Source organism: Mesoplodon bidens (genome assembly GCF_964165515.1).
Source record: "Mesoplodon bidens genome assembly, chromosome: 15".
Taxonomy (NCBI): domain Eukaryota; kingdom Metazoa; phylum Chordata; class Mammalia; order Artiodactyla; family Ziphiidae; genus Mesoplodon; species Mesoplodon bidens.
Window position 1 is genome coordinate 34,399,880 of NC_138171.1, and position 13,532 is coordinate 34,413,411.

A 13,532-nucleotide genomic window follows, 5' to 3' on the forward strand; every position below is an offset into this window, starting at 1 on the left:
AGTATGCGGGCCTCTCACTGCTGTGGCCTCTCCCATTGCAGAGCACAGGCTCCGGACACGCAGGCTCAGCGGCCATGGCTCACGGGCCCAGCCGCTCCGTGGCATGTGGGATCTTCCCGGACCGGGGCATGAACCCGTGTCCCCTGCATCGGCAGGCGGACTCTCAATCACTGCGCCACCAGGGAAGCCCCTAGAACATTTTTATAACCACCAAGAACAGCCCTTTACCCATTAGCAGTCACTACCCATTTCCTCACACCCACTGTCCTGTCCAGCCCTATGCAATCATTCATCTATCTACTTTCTGTCTCCATAGATACGCCTATTCTGGATGTTTCCTACGCGGACCAGCCGGAGAAAGAGGATTTCACCGCCCAGGGTCAGAAGGGAAGGGGTAAGGAACTCAAGTAGCACCGATGAATGGGGTCAGAAGGACAAAGACAACTGATGGTTGCAAGGCAAATTTTATTATGCTACAGTTGCAGATTATATAGACTAGAAAAAGGAAGGTTGCCAGATGGTGGTTTACGTTATCTACAGACTGTCTCGGCTCAAGGTTAATTTCCCTGGGAGAAAACCCATAAACCCAGAATCATCAAAAATAACCTGCATGTGCAGGGGGGAGACAGCTTTGCTTGCCTCATTTTACATTCTTTCTGATTTCTGGGCCCTGGTGATTTATCTCCCATGGAATGGAACAAGGAGGGGAACAAGTAAGCACAGTCCCTTCGAGCAGCGGCGGCATGCCTGGCATGTCCGCAGCTTGCTCTCAAGGCTGACCATTTCCCACAGTTTCCTATAAATGAAGTTACAAAATATGTGACCTTCTGGGTCTGGTTTCTCTTACTTAGATGTTTTCACTTAATGTTTTCAAGGTTCACCCATGTTGTAGCCTGTGTCACTACTTCATTTCTTCTCATTGCTTAATAATACTACATTGTATGGATGGACCTCATTTTATATATATATTCATCAGTTGATGGACATTTGGGTTGTTTCCAGTTTTTGGCTACTGTGAATAATGCTGCTATGGACATTCACATACTATAAGATGTTATGTGGGTATATTTTTTATTTCTCTGGGATATATACCTAGGAGTGGATACTGCATATTATTCATGGTTACACTGTATTTCATCCAACTGGTATAAAAATCTTCTTTGCCAATTTACCATGCCATTAAAATTTACTTAAGTGTTAAAGATATATATATATATATATATATATATATATATATATAACTGAATCACTTTGCTGTACACCTGAAACTAACACAACATTGTAAATTAACTATACTTCAATTTTAAAAAGATCACAATTTAAAAAAAAAGGAATAATGGCATTTAACAAGCAGAGCCAAGTCCCCTGAGTCTGCCCACCAACAGCATTGAGATCCAGGCCTTAACACAGAGAAGCACCGAACAACAGAACAAGAAGAGGTCCTAGAGATGATTTATTTCAGAATTTTTCATTTTACAGTTCACAAAGTCAGTAGTAAACAACCTGGAGTATTCCATGGATTCTAAAACACCATGGAATTATAAGACGCACCATTATTTTTTGTGCCACCAATAAAGAAAAAACACTGCCAACTAAATTATGACATAATATTTTATTATCACTTTGACCTTTTATTTCATGTTATTAATAGATCCCTTTTAGACTTACTTAGACATAATTTTAATCAAACATTTAAAATATGACGCTTGTACTCACATAAAGAGGAAAATAAAATGGTTAAGGCATTGCTAAACTCTTCACACTCTGAATCCTATTCTGAATCATTTTTCCACTCAGTGTTGTCTGTGCCCATGTTTTCTTCACCCAGTATCATTTTCCTTGTCACCAAGAATATTGTAATAAAGCAATTCTTAAGTATGTTCCACTATTGTCTCTGGGATTTTCTTCCAAGCTGTTGACACCCATTCTGGTGTGTCTGTGTACATTAAATAATAGAAAAAAATGTATGATCATAAATTGTGGCAATTCTATGCAGAGAAAGAACAGGGTTCTGCAAGAGAATTAATTTGAATTAAAGGGAAGGAAGGGGAAGGGAAGGCTTCTCTGAAGAAGTGACATTTGAACTGAAATCTGAAGGGTAACTAGAGGGAGATATTCTAAACAGAATGTGCAGACTAAGGGAAAGCAAAAGTTTGGGACGTGAGATACTAAAAAGCCCATGTGATCTGAGTATAGAGAAAGGTAGGAAGGTAGCCACAGATACTTCAGGATTGGCAGAGCCAGATTATGCAGGGTTTTATAAACTGTGTTAAGGAGTTTACACCTTACTCCAGGGCAGAGGGAGCCACTGAAGCGTTCTGGGAAGAGTGACATAAACAGATTTAATTTTTAAATCTTCATCTAGGCTGCTTTGAATAGCACAGATTGAAGAAAGGCAAGATTAGATGTGGAGACTGTTCAGGTGACTATGGTAATTTGGACTAGAATGGCAATTGAAAAACAATGGGTTTAGGCTACCCTGGTGGTGCAGTGGTTAAGGATCCGCCTGCCAATGCAGGGGACACAGGTTCCAGCCCTGGTCCGGGAAGATCCCACATGCCACAGAGCAACTAAGCCTGTGCGCCACAATTACTGAGCCTGAGTGCCACAACTACTGAAGCCCGCACCTAGAGCCCGTGCTCTGCAACAGGAGAAGCCACCCAATGAGAAGCCCGGGCACCGCATCGAAGAGTAGCCCCCGCTTGCTGCTTAGCCCGCACGCAGCAACAAAGACCCAACGCAGCCAAAAATAAAAATAAATAAATTTATTTTTAAAAAAAGGAAAGAAATGAGACGGGTTTCCCTGGATTTTTGTGAAGAACTAGAAGCTAAAGCCCCGAGTGTTTCTGACACTGTGGGAAGAAGTATCTTTTATCTTGGTTGATCTTTGGCTCCAGGAAGTGGCCCTCCTGGTATAGTACTAACGTTCCTAGGTCCGCACAATCCTCCACTTCAGAGCCAACCTCCCTACTTGCTTCTTTCTCACATCTAACTTTCCTTGTGAACTCATTCCTAACCATGCTTCTTCTTTTATATCTCTCCTATCAGGACAACGGCTGCTCACCCGTGACGATGCTTTTTAAATCAGCCAAAATGCTTTCAACAAAATCAGCACTAGCGCTCGGTGTCCTGATTTGAGGCTTTATTATAAGAAAGAATGAGAAATACTAGGAAAAAGACTATGTGTCACAGGTCCCCATCGCCCACTCCCAAAGAATAATCAGACACTCAAATCACTCTGAGCTTTTAAACAACAGCTTCTCAGTTTATTCAGAAAAGAGACCTATCAGGTGGGGAATGATCTCCATTTCGAGGCCGACAGGAAAGGCCCGCAGTTCTCTCCCCTCGCTCTGCAGGCGCTCCCAGGACAGGCACCGGTGTTCCCGAGTCCTCTGGGAAGTGGAGTCCTTCCGCCGGGACCCCCGACCCGGCGCGGTCGCCTCCAAGTGCGCAGATGCGACTCCAGACGGAGCCTCGGGCTCGAGCCTTTTGTCTCCCCGCAGCTCCGTGGGTCCGGAAGGCGATTGTGTCCGCCCCTCCCGTCCCTCCCAGAGCGCAGCCCGGCGGGAGTCTAGCCCTGGGGCGGGAGCCGGGTCCACAGCGCGTCCGGGGGTAAGAGAAAACCGGGTTAGAGGCGCGGATCTCCGCGACCCGCCCGTCGGGCGTGCGAATCTAATGCCTCCCGCCGCAGCGCGGGCCGGGCTCTCAGGTCCCGGCCTCGGCAGGGTCAGGGCTGGGCCCTGCCGGCGTCCCGGTCCCAACCCCGGGAGCTCCGCGCGCTCCTTTCGGGTATTTCCGGCTGGGTAGCTAGCCGGCTTCGGGAGCCTTGTTCTGAGCGTTCTGAGCAAAGGGGAGTCCCGGAAGCGAGGTTGCCGCTAAGCGCTCTGGGAAATAGAGTCCGGGAGCCTGAAGGGGGCGTGGCACACCAAGGGATTCTGGGAAGGGGAGTGCGGAGGCCTGAGTGCTCGGCTTCCGAGGTGTGGAGGGTGGGCGTGAGTGCCTCTTGTTGGTGTTAGCTTTAGGTTTTGTCACTCCACCTAGGTTCTTAAGGTTCTGAACTTTGGGGACAGAAAGTAAAGAATGGGGTCCGTGTCTTACTCATTCCCCTTCTGTGCTTTGCTCTATCAGAGTTTTGGGGCCTGCCTGTATTTGGGGTTTGACTCAACGTGGAAAGGAATCCCGGCCTGTATGTTTTCAGGGTCTTAATGCGTAAGCAAGGGCCCCATCTATCAATTGCCTGGTGTTTATGAATAGGAAAAGATAAGGCAACTGTGGGAGCCCTGCTTGCAGTTACTGTTATATTATTCACAGGCCAGCTAATGGCCACTTCTGTGCTTGAGGGTCTCATGAGAGTTTGTGCACCGTCTGGAACCAGGTGTGTGACTGAAGCTCACAGTTCACTGCCCCGGTGCTCTCCTTTTTTTGCCTTGGTGTGGAATCCAGTGACTGACCTTAGGACTCCAGAGGAGGGTCTTCCAGCTGTGAAGGTTGATTTACGCTAAATTATAAGGGTTCTAAGCAAAATAATAAGCCTCCTAGTAGTAGAGGTAGAGGGAGATGCCCCAGGGAGTAGGAATCAATTCCAGAGGGGGGCAGGCCTACCCCAAAATCTCTCTCCAGAGCTTTCGGGTAGAGCTGAATGATATACAAAGAAGCAGACTATGTATTGCTGAAAAGTCCATGTTTATCTCATCTAAAACAGTGAATAAGGAGGAAGTCATAGCAATAACAGGACAACAAAGAGAAGCTGATCATGGATTATCTGACCATTGAAGTTGAAGAAAAAGGTAAGAATTACAGAAATAAACATGGAGTTGAAGGTGGGGACAAGTGGAGGAAATACCCTTGATGAGAATGAAAAGGTTAGTTGCCTCTGCATGAAAGAAAAGGGAAGCAGACACATGTCAGGAGAAGGCCTCAAAGTAGAGAAACTCAGTAAGGTACCATGTTTGGAAATCCATAAGTAGGCTCCTTGTATAGCATCCCCCTGTCTCATCTTCCTCTTTCCACATTTCTGTTCTCATCCACATTCCCTTCCCTCTGAATCCGTGGAAGGGAGAATATTCCATAGTGCTTGCTTTTGTGATAAAGAACAGGTCATACTCTTCCACCCCCATTAGATTGTTCCAAAAGGTTGAGATATTATGGGTCCATGAGTTTAACTTTTTGGTCAAAGCACTTTCATGTTATTGTCTTACTCTATCTGAGCTTTTTGAGTTAAGTGGAGTAGGCCTTATGTATATAATTCATCTGTCTTGTGATAGCTTTTGTCCTAGTGAATTTGGAAGTGGGAAGCTATAGTTTATCTCCTTCATGGCTTTTTTCCTACTCCTTCCAGCTATGACTACTGAGGATGCCTCTCTGCCCCAAAAACAGAGCACAGAAGAAGTAGAGCCTACTGTAGAGCCCCTTCCTGTTGAGTTCCAGGCAAGTTTGAGTTTAATCTCCCTCCCATGAAATCTCAGCTTGGTGTTCATAGTGTGTCCTCATTTCTTTCTTTTATCTTGCTGCAGAGGTTCATGGAAATCCCATCTGGAGGACTGAATGAAAGTGAATTTTCCTTGGAAACTCAAAGCTCTGGGAAGAACTCCAGTTGGAACTTTAAATTTGGGAGTAATCTGTGTGAATGGTATTTTAAACTATGAAACTGTGATCACTAAGGGAATAAGTATAGATGGAAAAAAGGTGAGATCTTATTACTGAGGCCTGTAGCTTCCAACACTTCCAGGTCAGGGGTAGTGGAGCCAGCAAAGGAGACTGAGATGATGTGGCCAGTGAGGCAAGGGGAAGCCAAAAGTCTGGTATCCTGGTAACGAGTTGAAGAAAGGGTTTCAAGGAGCAGGGGGTAATCAGCTGTGTTAAATGCTGCTGCTAAGTCAAGTAAGATGAAGCCTGAGGATTGACAATTGGATTTTAAAATAGGAAGTTCATTGGTGACTGCCAAGAACAATTTCAGGGATCGGTAGGAGAGAAAGCCTGATTGGAATGGTTTCAGAAGAAAATAGGAGGAGAAAAATTGGAGCCAGGGACTACAGACAGCTATTTTGGAGAGTTTTACTCTAAAGGAGAGAAGTACGGTGATAGCTGGAGGGAATAGTAAGACCAGTAGGTTGGTTTTTTTTTTTAAAGATGGGAGAATCAGCAGATTGTTTATAGGAATGTAAGAGCAGATGAAAGAGTAGATGCCTAAGGGCTGGCTCTGGGGAACTCCAATATTTAGAGACACTTTTCAAACATTACTTCATTGATTTTAAATTAATAATCCTGTGAGTTACAGGTGATAATCTATTCTATTGACTGACTTTCCCAGAAAGCATTCTCCAATTATTTTTGGTCAACAAAGTACAGTCGCGTGACTGTCAATATAACATAAGTGTTTGAATCTTAGAACAGTTGATCATTTTCAATTTCAAGTCAATAAATCCACTCGTTCAGAGCAACTTTAATTACTAAAGGAGAACTAGAAGTCATGACCCTAAGTACAGAGAAAGAAGAAGCGTCTATTAGAGTAGCATGACTATCTATTCAGTATATCAAGCTGAATTTCTATTAAATCTCAGAACATTCCAGGAATCAGTATAATTACATTTCTGAGACTTATCCCATCTATGACATTATTAGTAACTAACATTTGTTTGTCATTCAATGGTTACTTTATATTCAATTTATTTAGTAATATATGTAAGAGACAGAAGAGCATAATTAAGAGTATAGCTTTGGGCTTCCCTGGTGGCGCAGTGGTTGAGAGTCCGCCTGCCGATGCAGGGGACACGGGTTCGTGCCCCGGTCCAGGAAGATCCCACATGCTGCAGAGCGGCTAGGCCCGTGAGCCATGGCCGCCAAGCCTGCGCGTCCGGAGCCTGTGCTCCGCAACGGGAGAGGCCACAACAGTGAGAGGTCTGCGTACCGCCAAAAAAAAAAAGAGTATAGCTTTGCAGGGGAATTCCCTGGAGGTCCAGTGGTTAGGACTCGGTGCTTTCACTGCTAGGGCCTGGGTTCAATCCCTGGTCAGGGAACTAAGATCCCACAAACCGTGCGTCTAGGCCAAAAAGAAAAAAAGGGTATAGCTTTGCAGACACACAGATGTAGAAAATAAACTAGTGGTTACCAGTGGCAGGGGAGGGGCAATATACCCGTGGGGGAGTGGTAGGTACAAACTATTGGGTGTAAAATAGGCTCAAGAATGTGTTGTATAGCATAGGGAATATAGCCAATATTTTGTAGTAACTGTAAATGGAAAGTAACCTCTAAAAATTGTATAAAAAATAAGTTAAAAAAAGAGTATAGCTTTGGAGTCAGGATGCCTGGGTCCAAATCTCAGATCTGATCCTTACATCTGTAAATAATGTTAACAATAGTGCTTACCTAATATAGTTATTACAAGAGGTAGTTCAAAGGACTTAGTACGTGGAAAATAAATTATAGATGTTAGCTATTATTATTTTCCCTATCACAGACTAATACTTAGAAAATTTAGAATATTCCATTAAAATGGTTAAAATAAGCTTTAACCTTCAGATTAAAATACACTTCCTGTTCTAGATTGTTCTCTTCCCTCAAGGATTACCAAGTCCTACAAGAATGTGCTTATTCTTCCAGGAATTGACAACAGTCAAGGATGAGGAAATGAACTTCACCCATGTGGAGGAGGAACAGCTGAATTCTGCCCAAAGGTACATGGGCATGGATATGAAAGTGGAGAATTGTGGGAGCCTAGTATTTTGGGCTAAAAAAGTTATTTCATGCATGCTGCTTACTGGGACATAAGCTTCTTCTATAACTAATGATATCTAAATGCCATAGTTTTGCTTAAGATCCAGAGAGCCCTGAGCCCCTAGGGGATGCCTGGTCACTTTGAGCTCATAATTGGGTTTGTTTTCTCTTTTGGCAAGTAAAAGTCCACCATATGTGGAACTAAAAAAGGACAGCTTCATTATATATTGATTTTAAGACTTATAAAGCGGTAGTAATTAAAACGATGTGGTATTGGTGAAAGGATAGAGGTAAATCATTGGAACAGAACAGATAGTCCAGAAATAGACCCACGTATATATGTTCAGTTAATTTCTGACAAAGATGCAAAAGCAATTCAATGTTAAAATCTTTTCAATAAATGGTGAAAAGAATCTTTTCAATAAATGGTGCTGGAACAATTGTACATCCACATGCAAAAAAAAAAAAGAACTTCAATCCATATCTCCCACCGTATATAGTAAGTAATCAAATGTATCACAGACCTAAGTATAAAACCTAAAGCTATAAAACTTCTAGAAGAAACATTAGTGACAGTCTTTATGACCTTTTTTTCAAATAAATTTATTTATTTTATTTATTTATTTTTGGCTGCATTGGGTCTTCGTTGCTGTGCGCAGGCTTTCTCTAGTTTCAGTGAGCAGGGGCTACTCTTCATTGCAGTATGCGGGCATCTCATTGTGGTAGCTTCTCTTGTTGTGGAGCTCGGGCTCTAGGCACGTGGACTTTCAGTAGTTGTGTCACATGGGCTCAGTAGTTGTGGCTCACAGGCTCTAGAGCGCAGGCTCTGTAGCTGTGGTGCATAGGCTTAGTTGCTCCGCAGCATGTGGGATCTTCTTGGACCAGGGCTCGAACCCTTGTCCCTTGCCTTGGTAGGTGGATTCTTAACCACTGCGCCACCGGGGAAGTCCCCTTTATGACTTTTTATAAGGCAAAATTTTATTAGATATGACACTGAAAGTTCAATCAAGTAAAGCCATCTGGGTCTTGAAATTGCTTTATTGGAAAGGTTTTAACCTTGAATCCAGGTCCCTTACTAGTTATAGGATCATTCAAATTATCTATTCTTTTTTTTTTTTTTTTTGCGGTACGCGGGCCTCTCACTGTTGTAGCCTCTCACGTTGCAGAGCACAGGCTCCGGACGCGCAGGCTCAGCGGCCATGGCTCACGGGCCCAGCCGCTCCGTGGCATGTGGGATCTTCTCGGATCGGGACACGAACCCGTGTCCCCTGCATCGGCAGGCAGACTCCCAACCACTGCGCCACCAGGGAAGCCCCAAATTATCTATTCTTGAACTAACTCTGGTAATGATTTCCCATCTTTCATTCCTGATATTGGTAATCTCTGTCTTCTCTGTTTTAATTTTGTTGGTCTTCCTAGGAGTTTAACAATTTTGTTGTTCTTTTCCAAGAAACAGATTTTGACTTCACTGATTCTATTGTTTTCTGTTTTCAATTTTATTCACTAAGCACTTATCTTTATTATTTTTCTCCTCTAACTTGCTCTCCTTTTTTAGTTTCTCAAAGTGATCATTTGTATAAGATCTTTCATCTCTTCTAATATGAACACGTAATGCTATAAATTTCCTTTGAGTTTAGCTGCGTTCCACAATTTTGATATGTGGTGTTTTCAGTTCCATTCAATTCAAAATAATTTCTGTTTCCACTTGCGATTTCCTCTTTGACTCATGGATCGTTTATAAATTTCCCAAATTCTAGGTAATTTTCAATAAATTTCTGTTTTCAATTTTGTAGTGATTCTGTTGTGGTCAGAGATGCTATGTATGATTTCAATTCTGTTAAATTTTTGAGTTTTGTGGTATTATCCATAATGTAGTCTTGATGAATGTTCCATATGCACTTGAAAATAAATATTAATTAAGTCAGGTTGGTTGACAGTATTATTCAGGTCTTCTGTATATTGATTTCCTGTCTATTGGCTTCTACTGATTACTGACAGGAGTGTGCATTTTCTAACTATAGTTGTGGGTTATCTATTTATCCTTTTAGTTCTATCAGTTTTTCTTGATGTATTCTGAAACTCTTGTAAGGTACATACTCATTAAGAATTAAGTCCTTGTACACACTGCTACTTTTAAAATGGATAACCAACAATGACCTACTGTATAGCACAGGGAACTCTGCTCAATATTATGTTAACAACCTAAATGGGAAAAGAATTTGAAAAAGAATATACACATGTATATGTTAAAAAAAAAGAATTGTTATGTCTTCTTGGTGAATTGACCCCTTTATCATTATACAATGTCCCTTTTTGACCTTGGTTATACTCCTTGTTTTGGAAGTTTACTTTGTCCTATATGAATATGGCCACTCTAGTTTCCTTTCAATTAGTGTTCACATACTATATTTTCCTGTTCTTTTTGTTTAACTATTTAGAGTGAGTTTCTTTTGGGCAGCGTATAATTGGGTCTGGTTTTTAAATCCATTCTGACAGTCTCTGTGATTTTCAATTGGTATGTATAGACCATTTACATTTAAAGTAATTACTGTTATGGTCGTATTTAAATTCCCCATACAGCTAGCTGTTTTGTTTTTGCTCCATCTTTTTTTTTTTTTTTTTTTGGTGTGTTGGGTGTTCGTTGCTGCATGCAGGCTTTCTCTAGTTGAGGCGAGCAGGGGATACTCTTGCTTGCGGTGCGTGGGCTTCTCATTGCAGTGGCTTCTCTTGTTGTGGAGCATGGGCTCTAGGCACGTGGGCTTCAGTAGTTGCAGCACACAGGCTCAGTAGTTGCGGCATGCATGTCCTAGAGTGCGCAGGCTTCAGTAGTAGTGGCACGTGGGCTCAGTAGTTGTGGCTCGCAGGCTCTAGAGTGCAGACTCGGTAGCTGCGGCACATGGGCTTAGTTGCTCCAAGGCATGTGGGATCTTCCTGCACCAGAGATCTAACCTGTGTCCCCTGCATTGGCAGGCAGATTCCTTTTTTTTTTTTATAAATAGCATATAATATTTATTAGTTTCAGATGTACAACGTAATGATTCGGTATTTGTTTATATTGCAAAATGATCACCACAATAGGTCTACTTCACATTGTCCTCATAGTTACAAAAGTTTTTGTGTTGAGAACTTTTATGATTTACTCTCTTAGCAAGTTTCAAACATGCAATACAGTATTATTAACTATAGTGACCATACTCCCTGCCAGCTAATAGCAGGAGGGTGGCTACTGTAATACACACGGTCAGTGACAGAACTCCAGTCACAGACCGAGGCAGGTGTGAAAGTGCAACTGAGTTCACCAAAGTTTCCCACGAACCTGGCCCTTACTGCGAATCTCCCTGGTGAGCATTTCTGGATGTACGAGATGCAGTTTCTGGGGGGTATCTCCCTCACAGGGGCTAATCTCCAGAGCTTTCATAGGTTATTATGTTAAAAAGCCAAGAGCACAGTGGCTGCACATGTAATGTCTTTCTCCAGTGTGAGAAAGACATTTTTTATTATTTTTTTTATTATTTTTTATTATTCCATTTTATCTCCACTATTAACTTACCATTAAATATTTTTAAAAAATTTAAACGGTTATACAACAGTTGCCAATATCCTTCTTTATTTAATAACAGTATACCTTTAAAGAATATTATACCACTTCATGTATAGTATGAGGAACCTTACTCTGGTAAACTTCTAATTCCTCCCTCCCATCTTTTGTGTTGTTGTCATGCATTTTACCTTTGCAGATGCTGTAAAACCACAATACATTTCTACTATTTTTGTTTAAGACAGTCAATTGTCTCTTACAGCAATTAAAAATAAGAAAAAATGTATAACTCATTCACTTTGCTATACAGCAGAAACTAACACAGCATTATAAATCAACTATATTCCAATAAAATTTTTAAAAAACACCTCTGTCAACAAAAAAAAGAAAAAATGACTTTTATATTTATTTTCATTTATACCATTCCCAACACCCCTCATTTTTTAAAATATAGATCAAGAGTTGGCAGACTTTTTCTGTGAAGGACCAGATAGTAAATGTTTTCTGCTTTGTGGGCCGTATAGTCTCTGTTACAACTATTTAACTCCGCCATTGTAGCATGAAGGCAGCCATAAACAACATGTAAATAAATGGGAGTGGCCAGATTTGGCCTGTGGGCCATAATTTACTGACTCCTAGTTTAGGTCCAGGTTTTTGACTGGTATCAGATATTTTCTGTTTGAAGAACTCTCTTTAACACAAAAAAGAAATAATTGTACGACAATGATAGAAGTGCTAACTATTGCTACAATGGCAATCACATTACAATAAATACATGTGTCAAATCACCATGTTGTATACTTTAAATTTATAAAATGTTGGGGCTTCCCTGGTGGTCCAGTGGTCGAGACTTCGCCTTCCAATTCAGGGGGTACAGGTTTGATCCCTGATCGGGGAGCTAAGATCCCACATGCCTCACGGCCAGAAAACCAAAACATAAAACAGAAGCAATATTGTAACAAGTTCAATAAGGACTTTTTAAAAAAATGGTCTACATCAAAAAAATAAAAATAAATTTACAAAATGTTATATGTCAAATATATTTCAATAAAAAAGGCAGTTAATGCCATGGAATGGATGATGTCTTCAAAGAAGACAATGGGAGGGGGCAGGGGCCAAAGAGGGGGGCCTAAGACAGAACACTAAGAAGCATTAACATTTCAGAAGAAGAAACAGCAGGAAAAGTTCTAAATAAATAAGGATCAGGAGAAAAAGCTGGAGAGCTTAGAATCACAGAAGTCAAGAGAGAATATATGTTAATTATATCTGAATAAAGATAGGGAAAAACAGCAGCAGGAGAATGTTGTTAGGAGGAAGGCATGGTCAACACTGTCAAGTGCTATTGAGAGGCCCAGGTAAACTACGAATGAAAAAGATCTTCTGGATTTAGGTGACATATAGTGACTTCAATGAGAGCAGTTTCAACTGAGTGGTGGGGAGAGAAGCCAGACTGCGGTGAGTCAGGAGCAAGTGCATAATGAGACAATGTCCAAAATCTGTTTGAGAAATTTGGCTCTGACAAAAAAAGGAGGAAAAAAGGAGAGAGAGAGAGGGAGAGGAAAGAAGGAAGGGAGGAAGAAAGGAAAAAGGAAGGAAGGGAAGGAAAGGAGGGAGGGAGGGGCAGTGGTTAGTGGAGACACAAAATCATATGTAAAGCACATACTAAACAAACAAAAATCTGTCTTTAAAAAAGGACGAGGGACTTCCCAGGTGGTCTAGTGGTTAAGACTTCGCCTTCCAATGCAGGGAGTGTGGGTTCGATCCCTGGTCGGGGAGCTAAGATCCCACATGCCTTGTGGCCAAAATACCAAAATGTAAAACAGAAGCAATATTGTTACAAATTCAATAAAGACTTTAAAAATGGTCCACATCAATGCAGTGGTTAAGAATCCGCCTGCCAATGCAGAACATGGGTTTGATCCCTGGTCTGGGAAGATCCCACATACCTTGGAGCAACTAAGCCCGTGCGCCACAGCTACTGAGCCTGCGTGCCACAACTACTGAAGCCCATGCTCTGCAACAAGAGAAGCCACCACAATGAGAAGCCTGTGCACCACAACGAAGAGTAGCCCCTGCTCGCTGCAACTAGAGAAAGCCCGTGCACAACAATGAAGACCCAATGCAGCCAAAAATAAATAAATAAAATAAATTTATATAAATAAATAAATAAATAAATAAATATATATATATATATATATATAAAAATGGTCCGTGTCAAAAAAATCTTAAAAAAAAGGACTAGAGATGATGATTTAAAAAATCAAAAGTAGTTGTCTCCATG

General features: G+C 41.6%; 1 long non-coding RNA gene across 2 annotated transcripts; it reads left to right on the plus strand.

Annotated features, from left to right (window-relative positions):
• The first annotated feature begins 3,207 nt into the window (after positions 1-3,207).
• Positions 3,208-8,235, plus strand: LOC308629017. 2 transcript variants are annotated; one of them, XR_014017621.1, is made up of 5 exons: positions 3,208-3,612; positions 4,703-4,787; positions 5,339-5,427; positions 5,514-5,685; positions 7,600-8,235. It is a non-coding gene; the product is annotated as an uncharacterized lncRNA (long non-coding RNA). The 2 variants fall into 2 exon arrangements; XR_014017622.1 differs by having other exon boundaries at positions 5,514-5,629.
• The last annotated feature ends 5,297 nt before the right edge of the window (positions 8,236-13,532 follow it).